This window comes from Eptesicus fuscus, chromosome 10 (assembly GCF_027574615.1).
Source record: "Eptesicus fuscus isolate TK198812 chromosome 10, DD_ASM_mEF_20220401, whole genome shotgun sequence".
NCBI classification, from domain to species: domain Eukaryota; kingdom Metazoa; phylum Chordata; class Mammalia; order Chiroptera; family Vespertilionidae; genus Eptesicus; species Eptesicus fuscus.
The window spans coordinates 40101621-40120721 of record NC_072482.1 but is presented as its reverse complement, the minus strand read 5'-3'; the positions used below and the strand labels follow the sequence as shown (position 1 = coordinate 40120721).

General features: G+C 35.9%; 1 long non-coding RNA gene across 1 annotated transcript in view; it reads right to left on the bottom strand.

Moving 5' to 3' along the window:
- Nucleotides 1-11530, bottom strand: part of LOC114227603 (uncharacterized) — a 51757-nt gene extending 40227 nt beyond the window's left edge. Inside the window, exons 1-3 of the long non-coding RNA XR_008557232.1 lie at nucleotides 11504-11530; nucleotides 4019-4045; nucleotides 2331-2423 (exon numbers count right to left, since the gene is read on the bottom strand). This is a non-coding gene — a long non-coding RNA (uncharacterized LOC114227603). The remainder of the gene's footprint in view (nucleotides 1-2330; nucleotides 2424-4018; nucleotides 4046-11503) is intronic.
- Nucleotides 11531-19101: the final 7571 nt, after the last annotated feature.

Genomic DNA, 19101 nt, shown 5'->3' with positions numbered 1-19101 from the left:
ATTTATTATTGACTCAGTGTGATGGAAGTAGTGTGCTCATGCACAAGATAAACCAAAGTTGTTGAATGGATTTTATAGAAAAATTATATCTCTTCTCTAGTCATATTTTCCTATTTTATGTTCAAATGAGCACATGTTACTTTCAAATGTATAACACAGATTATTACTATCTTCAACAGAATTTTCCAACTAAAATAGAAAAAAATTATATAAGAACAATTATTTTGGGAAACAGGCAAATTAAGTGCAGGAATATAAGTTGTTCAGTTGAAATTGATTTACTGAAGGCCAGTGATTCAGAAGAAACGAAGAAACTCAGAAGCAATTGTACACTCATAATAAAGACTTCCAATATTCCTGTGGCCAGGGTTGAGATTGTGGGCCTACTCTACAGGCCTTATTAACAAGGTCCTTTTGTCCTCTAGTAACTAAATTTCTTTAGGTGATACTAAGGAGATATCTTCCTTATGCCAAATTCTGATTCATGATACATGGTGCTATAATAAGGTTCCAGTGTGTTACCAAAGCATATTAAGTACAACAGAAATATGCAAAGTGTGCTTTAGGCATTTCAGCACCATTTAATAGCACATTTGCCTTTACTAAACTACAAAAATAATAACAGAAATCTTGAAAATAGAAGTTGAATTTTGTTGACAAAATTACAACAGGAGAATCAAGTTATTTCTTTTTAAGTTCATTTATATTGTGATGATAATGATGATTCTAAAATAACCAAAAAGCATTCTATTTGTTAGTTAGTATAACCTCAATATCAATGTAACATTTAGTGCTAATTTGGAACAAAATGAATTTCAAATGAGTTTTAGAATTGAAGATATGTTCTATTGTTCCTGGCACATTAGGGTTTACCTTGTTAATATTCATTAGAAAGGATGTTCAAATCAACTGAAAATAATTATAGACCTCATAAAACATTTTATTATATTTTTGAAAGGATTTCAAAATGCATACAAGTGGTGAGTCTCCCAATGATTACAATGAAAAAGAGGAATTACTATTGTAAAATAATACTCAAAAATTGGTTGAAAATCCTTTGTTAGTGTGGACAAACTGTGGAAAGCATTTAACATTTTTCTTCTAATGTGTTTTTGAAATTGTAATAATGTACTAAAGGGGTTCATTGTTGTAATATAAGTCAACTTTAATTTTAATATAATCTATGGTATTGGTTTATCTCCTGAATTAAAATCTGGACAAATTCCATGGTCTTTACTTTCTTTTAGATCATAAAATGTCCTTAAGTACAAGACAGCTTTGGTTCAAAAAATTCAGGTGCTCAGTTTCATTAATAATCAAAAGTTGAAAAATTCACTTAGATATATTCTTTTTTCTCTCCATTTTATAGATACCTGAAGTGAAAAGAAACATATTTGTTTTCCCTTCTTGAATTTCTATCTGGTTTCCATCTTAATTGTGGGGGGAGGAATACAGGAGGAATGTTATCAGGAAAGACCTTAATTGACCAGCATCATCCAAGATGTCATTGGCTAACCCACCTAGCACTTGGCAGCTTATCATGAGTATCTCCATCGACTCTTGACAATATTGCTTCTTATTGGGCATCTTTTATCTGTGGGTTCTTCCTTTGGTGTGGACAAATGGATCTTTTTTAGCTGGTTATTTATAGTTTTGTTCTTAGCCTCTGGGAATCCAGATCTCTTCTTCCAACATCAGTGTCTGTGTTTCCCTGTGGGGATCCTCTGGATAGCATCTAAAAATAACCTATGCCAGCATGCTGTTGTATGTAGCCCATGTATAGACACTGAGAAATTCTCAACTTTGCTCCACCAAATTCTGGAAGCCCCCCAAAGCAGCACCCATTTTGTGTTTGCCATTAGAGGATCCAGTCTCTGGCCCTTTCCACTTACCAGGTGAGTAAGAATGTATTCATCGTGTCTACAAAATTGTGATGCCATGTGTGATGTTCTTCAGTTGGTTGCACTAGTCCCACTGAAGCCCATCTTTCTAGCCAATGAGAAGTATATCAGTGGTCGGCAAACGCATTAGTCAACAGAGCCAAATATCAACAGTACAACGATTGAAATTTCTTTTGAGAGCCAAATTTTTTAAACTTAAACTTCTTCTAAAGCCACTTCTTCAAAATAGACTTGCCCAGGCCATGGTATTTTGTGGAAGAGCCACACTCAAGGGGCCAAAGAGCCACATGTGGCTCACGAGCCGCAGTTTGCCGACCACAGTCCTAGGTTATCTCTTAGAGTAGAGGGGGTGAGTGATGGGACCAAAAAGCTACCAACTTCCTCCAAAACTTCTCCTAATCTCCACTTCTGTTCTCATTTTCTCCAAACCTGAAGGTGGTGGTCAGCAAAGTATCACATAACTAGTTGTCTTCCATCTCTTTTCCAAGTCTTGCACAATGGCTTCCCTTTCAATTGTGGTATCTATTGAAATGAGGCAATAATAGTTTCATTTCTATATCCTGTTAGTTTTTCTAAGCATAGGTTCTTACAAATCAAATGCTCAGAACTCAGATTTTGGTTCATTACTGTAATTTCACAGGATGACATTGAAAAGACAGTGTATTCCACTATAATTTCAGATATTAGTGACATATTTTATAGGAATATCTGTATGATATGCTTTATCTACTGAGAATAAATTAATTATACAATATTTTATATACCTATTTTAATGTTATAAGATAAATCTATAATAATAAAAGTGTAATATGCTACTTAGACTGGACAGCCAAACAGCCTTCTGGACATCATTTCGGACATCCTTCTGGATGAAACCACCATGGTGGGGTCCGAGGCAGAGGTGGTTAGGGACAATCAGGCAGGCAGGCAGAGGCATTTAGGGGTGATCAGGCAGGCAGGCGAGCAGTTAGGTGTGATCAGGCTGGCAGGTGAGTGGTTAGAGGCATCAGACAGGCAGGCAGAGTGGTTAGGGGCAATCAGGCAGGCAGGCAGAGTGGTTAGGGGCAATCAGGCAGGCAGGCAGATAAGCGGTTAGGAGCCAGCAGTCCCAGATTGCAAAAGGGTGAAAGCCAGGCTGAGGGACCCTCCGCCCCTCCCCCCCCCCATGCATGAATTTCGTGCACTGGACTTCTAGTAGATATATAAAATGAAAGAACACGTTTTTATTTTTGTAATTAGAAAGGTATTATAGAAAAGTCAGATAATGTGGCTTTTAAAGCCTTTATGTGAAATCCATTCAAAATTATTTTAATGGGATTTAGTTCAATTGTGCACCCCTAAATGACCACTAAGCTAAATGTTATTCTGAGCATAAATGAAAGATTGGCTTCCTGCCAGTCTTTCTCCTTGACTGACATTGATGGAAAGATAAACAGTCAGCATCTGCCTGTTCTTTTAAAGAACATTATGTTACCATCACATTTGGGCCACGATCACTTGGAGTTTATTATCACTGTTTCTAATCCTGGATAGAAATTCTTGACAATACCAAAGTGGTTCAAGCATTTTGGAAGTTCTTACTATGAGATAAAGGATTCATGGCAGGTAAGGATACTGTTATAAAGGTACCTATAAATTGGTTGTTGGACATTTTTTCCTATAATAAGAGAAAGTTCAAAGTAATGTAATGAAAACAGTTTTGGCAAACATTGGCTTGGATGTCAGATTTAAGACTTCAAAGAAGTGCCATGGAGCCAAACCTGCAGCTTCATTGTTAAAATCATCCCTACCTAGGGGAAAGAGAGAAGAGAATGGAGAGGGCAGCATGGACCTCTATGGCTTCTCCTCTACCCACACACTTCCTATTCTCACTTCTTGTTGACCTTCCTTATTACTCAGCATAGAATAAGTCTTCATATTTTGCACATTTCTTTTTATGATATTAAACCACATTAATGTTCTCTCTAAACCTAGGACATCTATTCCTAACCTTTTTTTTATGCTTAACAAATCATATACATCTCTTGAGTTTAATAGATAATGCAAGATCCTACCGTTTGTCAAGCTTGGTCACTTTCACAATTTATGAGATAGAAAAAGTTGGACAGGGTTCTTACCCTCTATCAGACTCAGTTTCTTCAGCTCTAAAATGAGAAAATTATGATAGCCTTTATTTGTTGCTGTTTTTTAATGGGATATTGTAGATGAAGCCCCAATACAATTCTAACACATATTAGGGATTCAACAAACATGAATAGCTTTTCTTTTGCTCTCCATAAATAAAATAATATTCCAGAGGAGAGAGAGAAAACTTCCATCTGGTGAATCAAGGCATGGTTCATGGAGAAGGTATCACTTATTCTGAAGCTTGAAGCAGTACAAGTTGGAGTTGTGAAAGTGAAGGAAAAGATATTTCTAGAAAAGGAAATACCATAATTTAAAGTGTTGAAAGTAAAATATATCTAAGAAGTACACCTGAGTTTCAATTTATAAGAAACATACTATACATTAAATTAGTAGTAGAGAAGGTAATTAAAGGACAAATATTTTTAGGGTATTGAAATATTCACTGAGGAATTTGGCCTAAAGTTATAAAGAACAAATAACTGTTAAGGTTGTTTGTTTGTTTTGTTTGTTTTTTGACATGCTCAGGGTGTGATTCATGAAGAAAAATCCAGGAATAATGTATTTAAAGCAAATAGAAATTATGTAGGAAGTAAATAGGAAGGATGGATTTGAAAAACTCGGTGTAAATGATGGAACAGTAACTACTAAAGATACAATGAAGGAAGCATCACAGAACTCTCACTTACCTGCCAAGGAAACAAATGGGCATAGCTATGCATGCATGCATGGAGATTTAACAATGAATCACTACTTTGTGGCTCTGCCCAGGCATTATTTACTTTTTTTTTAGATGTTCTGTTTAATAATACATGGTGAATAGTTTAATTTTTTTATTGCATAAGATATGTGCCAAGGATCTTACATTTATATAGAGTTATCGTTCTTAGAGACAAGTAGCCCTAACTTTTATGCACGTGGCATTGATCTTGATATTGATTTGAGACATCATTGACATAGTTATTTTTTATTTAACCTGATTTTTTGTTTCATTTATTTATATTGCCTCCCTAATACTACATAAACTTTAAAAGAATTTCTGTGTGACTCCCATACACCAGATATTAAACATTTGATTTATTTTCACATATGTAAAAAGCTTCTGTATAATTGTCTTAACATTCATTTTAAATGAATATCTTAACACCAAATCTCATTTAGAGGAGATTACATAGAATTCTTCATTCTATCAATTGGATATGTTTCCATTAGCAATTATCTTTAATTTATTGATAGTCTTCATTAAGCGTTTTCCAATGAAAACATTTCATCTTCTTGCTAAATTTAAAGTAAAAATGACATTTAAAAATTTTAAGAGTGAACTTTCACTCTTAGGTAATTTATAGATATATATATGTATATATAATTGAATGATTCTGTAATGAATATATATATTACAATTAAAAATTATAACTTTCTATCATAAATCCTTCTGACTTAATTTTTTCAAACTGTTAATAGCTTTTCATTGCTTGTTGTATCCCATTATATATGTTGGATTTATTTTTCTTCCTGCTACAGTATATTTTCTGGTAATATTGTAGACAAATTATGCATGGGCAAGCCTTCTAAATACTTATATATTGAACGTATCTTTACTTCACCCTTGATCTTGAAGTGATAGTCTGATAAATACAGATTTATTGTGTTAATTATATTTCTCAGTATTTCACGTATATTGCTCTATTGCCTTCTTATGTTCTTCTCATGGCTTGTGGGAAAAGGGTAGTTTTCACATATGGCTGATAGAAATATAAATGTTACAGCCTGTTTTTGAAAGCAGTCTGACAATATCTCTTAATATTAAAAATATATTAGATCTTTGACCAAGAAATTTCATTCCCAGGAATTAATTACATGGAAATAAAAGCACCAATAAGTAAAAATTCCTTTACGTAAGTATACTTACCTTGTAATGAATAAAGAGAAATTGAAAAAAAAAGTGAATGCAAATCAATATAGAAATGGATAATAAATTAAGGCACAGCTAACCCATGAAATACTTTGCATTTATTAAAAAACAAATGAGCTATATAAGCTAATGTGAAAGGCTTTTACAATGCATCTATGAGAAGATAAGATGAAGGAAGGTATTTTAAATAATCTCATTTTGTAATTAATGACCTAAACCTTCCTTATACAAGCTAATTTGTATGTCTGAATTTGGAGGAAAATATGGAAAGAGAAAAGTGTTACCTCATTGTGTTGGAGTGCAGAATGGTCTTATATAGGAAGTTATAAAAGCAGGAGGAAGAAGGAAGACAGTGTAAAGAACAGGAATAAAGAAAAATAAAATTGAATGCATCAAATAATTAAAATACAGAAAGCATACATTTCTTGAGAACAGGAATGTACTTTCAAAAATGGTCCTACCTGGAGAGTATCATGCTAAGTGAAATAAGTCAGTCAGAGAAAGACAAGTATCACATAATCTCATATGTGGAATCTAATGAACAAAATAAACTGATGAATGGAGTGGATCCAGAGACATGGAAGCATGGAACAGAGTGCAGAATCTCAGAGGGAAGGTGGGGGGTGGGGGAGTGGTGGTGGTTGGAAGGTAATCAACCAAAGACCTTGTATACATATATGCATAACCCATGGACACAGAAATAGGGTGGTGAAGGCCTAGGATGGAGGGCGGGGGCGGGCTGGGGGGGTGGTCTGTGGGGGAGAAAGGGAGACATATGTAATACTTTCAACAACAAATATTAAAAAAAAAAAAAACTGGTCCTAAAATTGATTACCTTTATAAAATTTCATAGTCACATATATTCATATATTCTTATGGAATAAAGTTACATTTTCCCAACATAGATTAATTGTTTGACTAAATCAAACTTAATTAATGGTTTATAGCCTGAAACATTATGAGAGAGAATCACTGATCAGCTGCCTCCTGCACACTGGGGATCAAGCCTGCAACCCAGCATGTGCCCTGACCAGGAACTGAACCGAGATCTCCTAGTCCATGGGTCAACACTCAACCACTGAGCCACACAGGCCAGGCTAGCCTGGAACTTTTTGAATTAAAGTTTATAGAGATTTATTCAAGATTTGAAAAGAATCTGTATTTTAGGATACTGTTGTGAGAAAAATGTCATAAAACATGACCGCTGGGGTTTTTAGTGTTCTCTAAATGACAGTTGTACTCAATAACCTCCCATGTACTCCAAATTTTATGTGAAGATCAAGTGAATGCCAGGTTTTCTTTGCATTTTGGGTGATAAAAACAGCTTTGTGATTGTGTTTTGGAACTCTTTTATTCTAAGTAAGATATTAACATATTTTGAATAAAATTCAATATTAAAAAAAGTTCTGATTTTTAAGGCAGCATCTGCTGAACTAATAAAAAATTTCTCCAGATAGGGCTTCTTATGTCACAACTGATCACATTAGCAAGTGAGTCAAGACTGTGATATTTTCCACTAATAAGGGAAATTTCATAAATCAAATGCCCCTGGAAATGAAATAGAGCTAGAATGCTATCAAGATAGTACAATATCTCAAATAGTTTCCTGGTAACAGTCAGTATATAGTAGAAATGCATCTTAATATATTCCCTAGAATAGATTAACTCTACAAGGCTATTCACATCTCAGACCTCAATAAGAAAGAGTGTGTTCTCTTGGTGACTACTGGTAGGAATTCCTTGGCTGCCATTCAGGATGAGCACCACGCTGCCAAGATGCTCTATTCAGTGAAATGGGCATCTGCATCTGGACTTAGCTCATCAATAAATTACCAGAAGGAATATTTCCTTTCTGTCACTTGGGAGCCACATATGAATTCGGCTTCTGCTTGCTGCTTGTTCATGGTCAGGCCCAGACCTATTGGGGAGCAGGGAAGGCCGGGCACAATGACTCATTCAGGCCTGAGCACAAGGAAGGAAATGCTCGATGGCCAAAATGCTATGTGGAGTTCCATTCAGAGCACCACACATTTCCCTGAAACTTGCTTAGGAAAACATTCTAATGCTGTTTTTAGTGTGTTCTATTTGTCATTCTGAAACACAACATATTAGCTGCTTTGAACTCCTGGGCACTAAAAATATTTAAGTTACATAAGCAGATTGAGTGAAAGACTAAATGGAGCTTTTAACTCAACACACTCAAAAGCATCTCCTTATTGCCCTAACGAATAGTGAAGCTCTTGTAAGAGACTGTGGAAAGCCGTCCAGACAGCCAGCCCATATTGAACAGTGCAAGGGAGCAGCAAAACCAAGATAAATAGCCATGCATATTTTCTCCTGCTGGAATGAAAAGTAATGTTTTGCAAAAATATATACTCTTTTTCCTATTACTATTAAAGTTCTTGTATGACTTTCATGTCCAATTGTTGGCTGACTCAGACTTCCAAAATGTTTGAGGGTAGAAGGAAAACAGAAGGAAGAGATATTGCTTTTGTGCCCTATTTTGTGCACATTTCAAAAGTTGACACTATGTAAATATAAAAGAAAACTATTGAAATTTACTGATCCTTTTCATTGTTTTGCCTTCATCTTTGTTTTCTTATATAGTTCTAAAGCGTTGATTCATAATCTTGGTCCTTATAGTGTTGATCTATTTTTATGTATAAGGCATCCACTACCTCTCTTTAGGACTCTATAGTTACCAGTGAATCAGGAATTTTTTAGGATGGATATTGTCTGTGAGTATAACATTATATGTAGAATATATTATATAAGAGTAATGAGGGGATAATTATAGGGCTCCTGTGAAAAGCAAGCTTTAGTATGAATGTGAAAATAAATTGAATGATAGAGAGGACAAGCAGAATAAATGGCATCATAAATATTCACAATATAATTCTTTAAAACAATTTTTAAGTTAAACTTTATTCCTTGATTTTTGATTTAGCATTTTGGGTCAAATGTGTACAAAATTTACAAAGGAAACTATATTCATTAAAATCTAAATAAGACAAATGTCTGTTACCTTGCTCTAAATATAAATATAACTTCACTTCATACTCATTTCCTAAAGACCTCAAAATGTTCTTACTCTAGGAAAAAAATATAATAACAAGGCTATCAAATTAATCTGCATAGCTATAAAAAATGTATAACAGATATTTCTTAGAGGAAAATATTTTTAAAGCCTCTATATTTGAATAATAATAAAAAAATTGATGGCATTAATTAGTGGCAAACACAGATGTGAAATAAAATAAGGAGGGACACAGGATATAGGAAACTATTTGAACTATTTTAGCACTGGAAAATGTCAAAAATTTATTGAGGATTTATTCACTTGGTTTGGAAGATCTTAGGGACTGGCTATAAAAACATCGAAGAATAGGTGCTGGTATAACCAAGTCACAGAGTGTGAGCACAGAGTATTTTTCAGGTTGTTTTATTACACTAGTAAATGAAAGGAACAAATTAATTACTGTTCTTTCAACTCTAACTTCAAAGATAGAAGACAAATAAATAATAAAGGAAGGCAAAAGTTAAATCAGTATAAAGTTCATTTTGGGAAAAAAATAGACCCTCTGCTCTATATGCCTCTACCCCAATGGAAGATTATACCTCAATTCACTATTTTCATGCATCAGCTTTAATTCAGGGAACTTAACCACTAATTTCTGATCTTTTGATTTTTAAAAGTAAAACTAATATCAAAAGTTCTATTTTACTTTACCATAATATTTTTACTATAATATATAAGATAAATTATATGTAACTACTTTGAGATCTTAGGAAAAAAGGAGTTAAGGTAATGTTTTTAGTTGATAGGGACACATTTTAATATTGAGTAATTTATAGGAATTGTAATTCAGCTAATTGAATATATTTACATTCAACCTCTAATCCAGGGTTTATCATGTATCTAACTATTCCTTCCTAGGAGGACAGCACATCAAGCATATTGTGACGTAATGAGTAACCTAAAAGGTAAGTCACACTTTCTGCATTCAAACTTGTAACTCCTTTTTAAACTTCCTTGCCTTATTATCATTACATTAGCTCATCTACTAAACTCCGTTTAAAGGAAGCATATTTTAAAACAAAGTCAACATTTACCTCAGAAAGAAACTTTATTTTCCATGAAAATTTTTGGATTTTTCAATTCCTTTAGCATCATAACCGAGTTCTTTTCACACTATTGGCCATAGGATGCAAGACAAGTCAATACTATTTCCCTTATAAAAACATGAAAGTGCTTACATAGGCCCTTTTTTAAATTCCTTAATTACTCCTGTGGTGTTTCCTGTAGACACTGATCCCCTCCCCCTGCCCCCACCCTGTTCAATGGTGAGATGGGAAACTCAGAGGAAATAAAGCACAACACACTTGAAAAACAAAAACACTATTTTAGATTTTTTTTTGCCCTGTGGGTAATAATCTTGGATTATTAATGTGTGCTACTTACTACCTTTGTGCTGAATGTTGGTGTTTACTTTGTGTGTAGAAAGTGAATCATCTCACGTGCTGAATGCTTCTTCATAGTTTAAATTTCATGACAGTAATTGTGAACAATTCAATAGAGTGTGTGCAGCAAGAATTGTCAAAGGAATATTCAAATAAATGTTTCAAAGTCCATTTGTACTTTTAAATTACAAGCAAAATTTAAAAAGTAAGAATGATAAGGATCATTTTAAAGCTAATAATAACCCCCTTTCCTTATGAACTTAAATTTCACAATCATGGAATCCTAAACTATGAAGCTTTCCCATCCCCTTATCCTCCTTTAGATCATTTTTTTCCTTGTGTGTGATTTAGAAAAAATGAAAGTGCAGTAATCCAATCACTGTATCCAGGTCACTGGAGCACCCTGCCTTCCTTCTTTCCTCTCCTGTCTTCCCATCCACCCCACACACGCTGGAATGTAGTTGTGAGCATCATTTTCCTTGTCCTAAAGACATCATAAAACCAACTGAATAAGTGTGAACAGTGGCCAATTTTTCTTTCTTTTTCTTTTGGTAAACAGTGTGGTTCTCAAGTCTTCAACTCCTCTTCCGGAGCCTTCAGTCACTTTCATTGCAAACCACTGCAGCCTGCCAGGGCTAGACCACAATCAGAGAACAAGTTCATCCTGCAAAGCAGGGTCAGCTGTGTGAGAGGGAGATTTATAGGAGAAGTGGATAAGAAGATGATTTTTTTCCTAAGTTGTTTCTATTAGTAGTTATGATTAGGAGGATGTTGTAGGGCAAAACAATGAGGCAAAGCATAAAATGATGCACACTTGGGGTTTTTAAGAGATAGACTATGGCTAGTTTCCATCACATCTGGTCAACTGTCCCATGAACCTACGGAATTAAATTGAAATCAATGAGAAGATGGCAAAACTCTTTGCCATGAAAGTAAATTTCTACTAGTTGCGCTATTGTTTTAAATATATTTTTCCAACCTCCGACAAATATTTTAATGTGATTCAATTTGGGGAGTTCAAAGTAAACAGTACAAATTCACAGAACTCTGAATGTGTAAAGATTTTTCCCTGCATAAAGTATGCACAAGCTCAGTTCAAACTCACCGACATCTTTTAGTACATCTTCTGACTACACCCACCACTGCTTGGAGCAACCTAAGGAAACAAATGTCATTTTACTCTATAACCAATATACTCAGACTCAGCACAAAAAACAAATGTGAATACAACCTTTTAAAGACTCTGAGCTAGAAAGGGAATGGAAAGGAAAAGTGCAGAAACTGAAACAAACGAAAAAGAAGGGACACATAGATGATAAAGTAATTGTATTGTTAGGGCTGTCTCCAGATTATTTTAAAGGCCTCTTTATTATCGCTAGACAATTTACCAATTACCTTCTGACCTCTGTTTTATAGAACTCTATTTTTATACACCTTTTCCTGACAAGTTTGTCCCAATTGTATATTTGAAACAATTCAGTCTACTCATGATCAGATATTACATATGAATGATGCTACCTAATTATCCATTTTAAAAACTACCTAGGAGATGATTTATTGTGCTATCATTCCATTTATATTTATTCTGTAAAACTGCATCTATGCTTACATAAAACTTCTGGGATTTGTTTTATTCCGATTTTTTAGAATTAAAAAAATAAAAATGGGGTGAGTCCTTTACATAGCCTGATATGATGATGGGTCAACCTGCTTGTGGCCAGGCCTAAGAGAGCATAATGGACATTAGTACAATTTGGAAGTCGTTTGACTACTGTATCTGTCTCAACAATGGGATGAGATGAGTTGAGAGAAAGACGATAGATAGTGTACATGCAAGAAAAGTAAAATACTCTTATATTGGAAAAGAAGTGTTTTGAAAGAATGTGTAACGAAGGCCTTTATTAAAATTCATATACTTTACTTATCAGAATGAATCAGAGTCCCAAATGTCACATTGTGGGGGTTTTTAGTATCTTGTTTTAAGATTCAAGAGAAGGGAAAATCTTTAGTCCATTTAAAATGCAACACTTAGACACCTGATACCCGATCTCTATAAATACTAAGTCTAGAAATGATCAGAACATTTTAGGTGTAGTTAGTGAAGTTAATGTTTGAGCTAGAAATTTCGCCAGTGTGATAAATGATTAATACTTTTGAAAAGTGTGTACTAAGTGTAAGTTCTAATGTAAACTATGTTGTATTTTGCATAATAAATTGAACATTTTATGAGGTAAAGGAGTCAATTGTCAGTATGTGTAAAAAAGCCAATTAAAATGACACAATGCTTGTAGCACTCCAGTTGTGGCTCAGTGGTTGAGCATTGACCAAGAGGTCACCAGATTGAATCCTGGTCAGGGCACATGCCTAGGTTGCTTGCTTGATCCTAAGTAGAGGGCATGCAGGAGGCAGCCGATCAATGTTTCTCTCTATCCCTGTCCCTTCATCTCTCTCTCTCAAATCAATAAAAACATATTTAACAAAATAAAGTGACACAGTGCTCTCAATATAAATATTAGTGTTATTTATAATACTAATAAAATGACTGATGATTAAACAGCTTCTTTGTGTGTCCAAATATAGTACTAGTATAACATTTATTCCTATTCTATAGATAAAGATACTGATGCTCAAAGACACTAAAGAACTCACAAGTCATATAGGCACCATGTGGCAGAGCCAGGGACAGAGCTGGTCTCGTGCTGTTTGATACTGTCAAACTGAAAATAAGCGCTGTTTTGAAAAGTGTTGGAGTTAAATTAAATTTGAAATCACTATTGTGACTCTCAACCTGTCTGGTAATCTGAATAGTCATCTGAATCTGAATAAACACCTGTGTTCAGAATCATCTGGTTTTCTTCCACTTTGTCCTCTTTGATATACCATTCAAATAAATTTTAACAATATTTCATTTTGCTGTCATACATTTATGAGCCATCTTCAAGAGAATAAGACATAAAACATCAAGGATTTCTGCCACCTGAGAGATTAAAAGTCTGGTAGCAGCTTTCATCCCACTCTGCTTGAACCTGTCTGTACAGACTGAGCTAGCAGACTGTTTAAAGTTCCTGTGGCTTGGGCCAAAGCCAGCCTTTACAGACACAGTTTCATAGAAGAGAGACTTTTTCCCCTCACATGCGGCCAAGTTTTAAATCCTTCATTGGTTGAGTCTGATTAGGAAGGTAGCATTGGCGGGGAGATGGAATGAAGTGTGGGAGTTGTTTGATGAGGAGAAGGTATGTTTTATTTAAAAAATAATAATAATAGAAAGTCATCAGCTGCAAAAAAAGGCATAAAGGCACAGATATTTTCAGTTTATATCAGAAGCTAAAAGATGGGCTACACCTCATTCATGGCTCTTGTCCTTGGATTCGCAGCTGCCTGGACATAAATATCCAGCAACCCCCTGGCCACCTCAGTGTCATTACCATTTTCCTCGGCGAGGCTTTTTATTTCATTCACGCACTTATTCACTCACACATTCACTTAGGCATTCCTTCATTTTTCACTTGTCCATGCAATCAAACACCTCATTGTTCTAAAACTCTACATTTAGCTCTCTAGGTCTGTCTTGCTCTACTCTGTATTCAGTATCAAAACTATGGAAATCTCTCTCTCTAATCCAGTGCAGCCAAAAATAGGACAGCCTTTAAAAATATTTGACATGACTTTTTCTTTCTTCTTTCTTTCTTTCTTTCTTTCTTTCTTTCTTTCTTTCTTTCTTTCTTTCTTTCTTCTTTTTCTTTGTAGAGAAATGTGTGTGTGTCATATAACTTTAATTCAAACATTCTGATGCAATTAGAAGAATGTAACAGTTACTTTTGTGTTCATGGGAAAATACAACAGTCACCAGGAACTACACTAGGGATTCAACTACAGATACTTGTGCCCCTTCATTAAGTGAATTTTGGTGGGTTTGTGAACACCTGAATCTATAATTTTATATATACACTAGAGGCCCCGTGCACGAAATTCGTGCATGGAGGGGGGTTGTCCCTCAGCCCAGCCTGTACCCTCTCCAATCTGGGACCCCTCGAAGGATGTCCCACTGGGATCGGGCCTAAACGGGCAGTCGGACATCCCTCTCACAATCCAGGACTGCTGGCTCCCAACAGCTTGCCTGCCTGCCTTCCTGATTGCCCCTAACCGCTTCTGCCTGCCAGCCTGATCACCCCCTAACCACTCCACTGTCAGCCTGTTTGCCCTCAACTTCCCTCCTCTGCCGGCCTGGTCACTCCTAACTGCCCTCTCCTGCAGGGTTGATCACCTCCAACTGCCCTCCCTTGCAAGCCTGGTCCCTCTCAACTGCCCTCCCTTGCAGGCCTGGTCCCTCCCAACTGCCCTCCCTTGCAGGCCTGGTCCCTCTCAACTGCCCTCCCTTGCAGGCCAGGTGCCTCCCAACTGCCCTCTCCTGCTGGCCATCTGTGGTGGCCATCTTGTGTCCACATGGGGGCAGGATCTTTGACCACATGGGGGCAGCTATATTGTGTGTTGCAGTGATGATCAATCTGCATATTACTCTTTTATTAGATAGGATAGAGGCCTGGTACAGGGGTGGGGGCCAGCTGGTTTGCCCTGAAGGGCGTCCCGGATCAGGTGGGGTTTCCCTTGGGGTGTGGGGTGGCCTGAGCGAGGGGCCTGTGGTGGTTTGCAGGCTGGCCACGCCCCCTGGTAACCCAAGTGGAGGCCCTGGTATCTGGAATTTATTTTCCTTCTACAATTGAAACTGTAGCCTGGAGCGGAGCCAAGCCAAGCCTGGGGCTCCCTCCAAGGCCCACAGCCATTTCTGCTGGGGTTATAATTGAAACTTTGTTGCCTTAAGCGGGTGAGCCCGGCCAGGGTGTGCAGAAAGCTTTGCTTCCCCTGTTGCCGGTGGCAACCCTGGCCTGCTCTCTCAAGCTCCATTCTGCCGCCATTTGTTTGAATTTGTTTACCTTCTATAATTGAAACTTTGTAGCTTGAGTGGAGGCTTAGGCCTGGCAAGCGCAGGCAGAAAGCTTGGCTTCCTCTGTCACCTAGGAAACCTTGCTCTCTGTGGCTGTAGCCATCTTGGTTTGGGTTAATTTGCATACTCGCTCTGATTGGATGGTGGGCATGGCTTGGGGGTGTGTTGGAGGTATGGTCAATTTGCATATTTGTCTATTATTAGATAGGATGTATATCTTCTTACCTAATAATAGACAAACATGTAAATTGACCACACCTCCACTATGCCACCAGCCAATCAGGAGTGATATGCAAATTAACCCAACAAAGATGGCGGTTAATTTGCCTACATAGGCACCGAGTGACAGGGGAGGGACGCTTGCGTTGTCGCCAGGGCAATGATGCAGGCATTCTGCCCCACCCCAGATCTCAGGGCCTCTGGACAGCGTGGGAAGGTGGGGCCGGAGCAGAAAGAGGCGGCTTCTGGGCCTAAGCGGAAAGGGGCTGGGCTGGAGTGGAAAGGCGGTGCCGGCAGCCAGGGAAAGGAAAGCCCATTCTAGCATGAATCTTCATGCATCAGGCTTCTAGTATATTTATATGTAATATTCAGTACTGACATTTGGTATTTTTATCAGAGTCTCACATAGTCTGTGATATACTCATGCACAAAACTGTGTATCACCTGTTAATGCACACTTTTATTAAAATCAATAGCGAAATGAATTTTATTACTAATTGGCAAGGATTACAATTATCTATTCAGAAAAATATTTTCCCCAAATCACTCTTCTAAACCTTCTTTCTTTCATGAAACTATCAGTCACAAATCTTTAGAAGTGATATTGCTTATATAGGAGAAAAAATTTAAAAACCAAGCAAAAATAAGCAATCCTTAAAATACTTCTCTTGCTTCTATTTTCTTAACCATATTCTATGCTTTGCTTTCCTTACAAATTTAAAATCTTCAGCAAAATTTTACAATCATATTTATGTCATGCACAAATCATTTAGTCTTAATATTGGTGATCTGAGTCCTATCTAAAATGAACTAAAAAAAAACTTTTATGAAATCTTGCATTCATTGTTAGAATAGTTTACCATACAAATTCTGTGAAAAAACTATGGAGGTCTGAAAGATGACGAAAGCAAAGAAAAAAGAAGAAAATGTATTGCTGAGGTCACATTTTTTAAGTAATTATACTAAGAATTAAACGAAGGTCTTCTTTTGCTGTTCCTCCTACTCACTCATACCATCCTTTGCTAAAATGATATTTTTCTCCTTTACTGTAGTTTCTTATTTATCCTTTCCCAAGTCCCATTTTTATTCTTTACTTTTATGTTATTTAACATCACACTTCTTGAACCAATCCAGCCAAGATATTTGATAAGAAAGATAATCTCATTTTTCTTCAGATGCATTTTATACATAATATAGAAGATTTCTTCTTTCTTTCCTAAACTTAATCCCCTTTGGAACACCAAGCATAAACCAATGAAAATGATTAAATTTAAATTTTGTAGATCAGGTTAATAATAGGCTTATGGGTCTTAAGTGTACAATTAAGTGGGTTTTTACAAATGAATCCCACACTTCAGTTAAGATATAGAACATTTCCATAACCCTAGAAAGGTCCTTCGTGTCAAACTGTTCTAGTTTCCCTGATTGTGTTATCATTTAACTTTCCAAATAAATGCTTTCAATTTTACAGTATAATGATGTTTCCTAATCAAATTGATGGTATGAGTTAGATAGTCACAGAAATAAATTTCAAAAGTCAATAAAGAACTAAAGTTAGGAAAGGAGAAGAACAAATACTCTGTTTCTAAATCATTCTAAATCTCTCAGAAATGCCCTTGGCATCTTGCTTGTATTGACTTTCCAAATAATAATTTCATATGAAATACTAATGAAATAATCTGACTTAAGCTGTAATATTCTGCTCTTTATTTTGATATTGTCTTATGTGTATTGTCACTTAATTTTATCTGATCTATTAGATTTTTATCTCATGTCTATTTTGAAAAATTTCTGATAAATAATACTTCCTTGTGTTATACTTCTTCATAGCTTTTAATTTAACCTATTCTCTTAGTAGAAGAGAACTCATGCTTTCCAGGAAAATATTTTTAATAATTTAATCCTGATTTAAATCACATGTTGATTCAAATACAATTTCTACTGTTCTGAACTTTAATGCTTTTTGGAAAAATAGAATAATACTTTTGTAAAAAGTTAAATAGTTTCTTGCATATGTGAACCATATTTACTTGAGATTCATATTTCAGAAATGCTGAAAGCTGCTTATTTGTTTATAGGCTCTGAATAAATCCTCAAACCAATGGAGAATAATTAAAAGCATTTAAGTGGCCAAGTTTATCACTTTTAAATTCATGTCAGATGACCGAAACCACATGAAAATCTGCTAGATTCCCAGAAATACTACTACTTTCATGATTTAGTTGAGAACAAGTCTTCCTATTTTTGGAACCTTCTTGGTATTCTCTATTGGTAACGTCTTGTCATCTTTAATCTCTGTCCACAAAAATCTCCCTATAATTCCTCCAAATGGGAAAGTAACTTCTTAAATGAAATCTGCAAACCCCTCCCTTGTTTCTGCCTATAGACCCTACCATCTGGCCTCAGCCTGCTCCCATCAACCAACACACATCCATGAAGCTGAGCCTCTGAGGTATCCCAAGCCTCTGAAAGCCAACCAGATAACATGAGGAGAAAATAACTTGACAAACAACTTTCTTTGGGGTCACTGTCTCTATTTTTAAAGTCACAAATGTTTACTTCTTGAAAACAAAAATGTTTTCCCATTGGCTTTTGTTGTTTTGTAAACTATGCTTAGCTCTTTACATTTTGATAGTATTAGGCCATTGTCATAGCTTTTGAACACTGCTTGAGAGGTGCTTTTGGGTTAATGAAGGGAATAGGAGAATACAGGGTCAGACTGATGGGGGCCATAATCAAGTCTTTGCCAATTACTGGGTGTGTGATATAAGGAAATCTACTTATGTCTCTGATTTTCTATTTTGTCAAATATAAAGTTAGAATAATCATACATAACTGGAATTTGAATACCAAAAAAATTCTGTGATAATAGATAGATAGACCTATATCATAAATACTTTTAAATATTCATTATTTTGGATAGAGCAGGAATGAAATTCAATCTCTTAATTAAATCTCTGAAAAATATCACACATAGGTTTTAATTGTCACTACTAGCCAATGGTAATTTTCATGATGTCTGTTACTGATGGCAGATTACCTCACACACCAGACACCAGTATTTGTTCAATTTTCTCCAACTCAAAATCTTTTCACAGATGGATTAATAGGCATATATATAATGAAATAAGAATAATAAAATATAATGTTATATCCAGGTGGGCATTTACTGTATAATTATTTATACTTTACTCTTTTAATTTTTTACATATAATAAAATATTTAGAATAAAACACCCTTCCATGGACACAGACAATAGTGTGGCAAAGGCTTGGGAGGGGTGGGTAGGGGAAGAAGGGGGGTTAGTGGGGGGGGGAGGGGGAAAAGCGGACATCTGTAATACTTTCAACAATAAAGATAATTAAAAAAAAAAAAGAATAAAACACCCTGCCCTAGCTGGTTTGGGTCAGTGGATAGACCCTCAGCCTGCTGACTGAAGGGTGCCAGGTTCAATTCTGGTCAAAGACACATACCTCGGTTGCAGGTTCTATTCCCCAGGCCTGGCTAGGGCGTGTGTGGGAGGCAAGCAATTGATGTGTCTC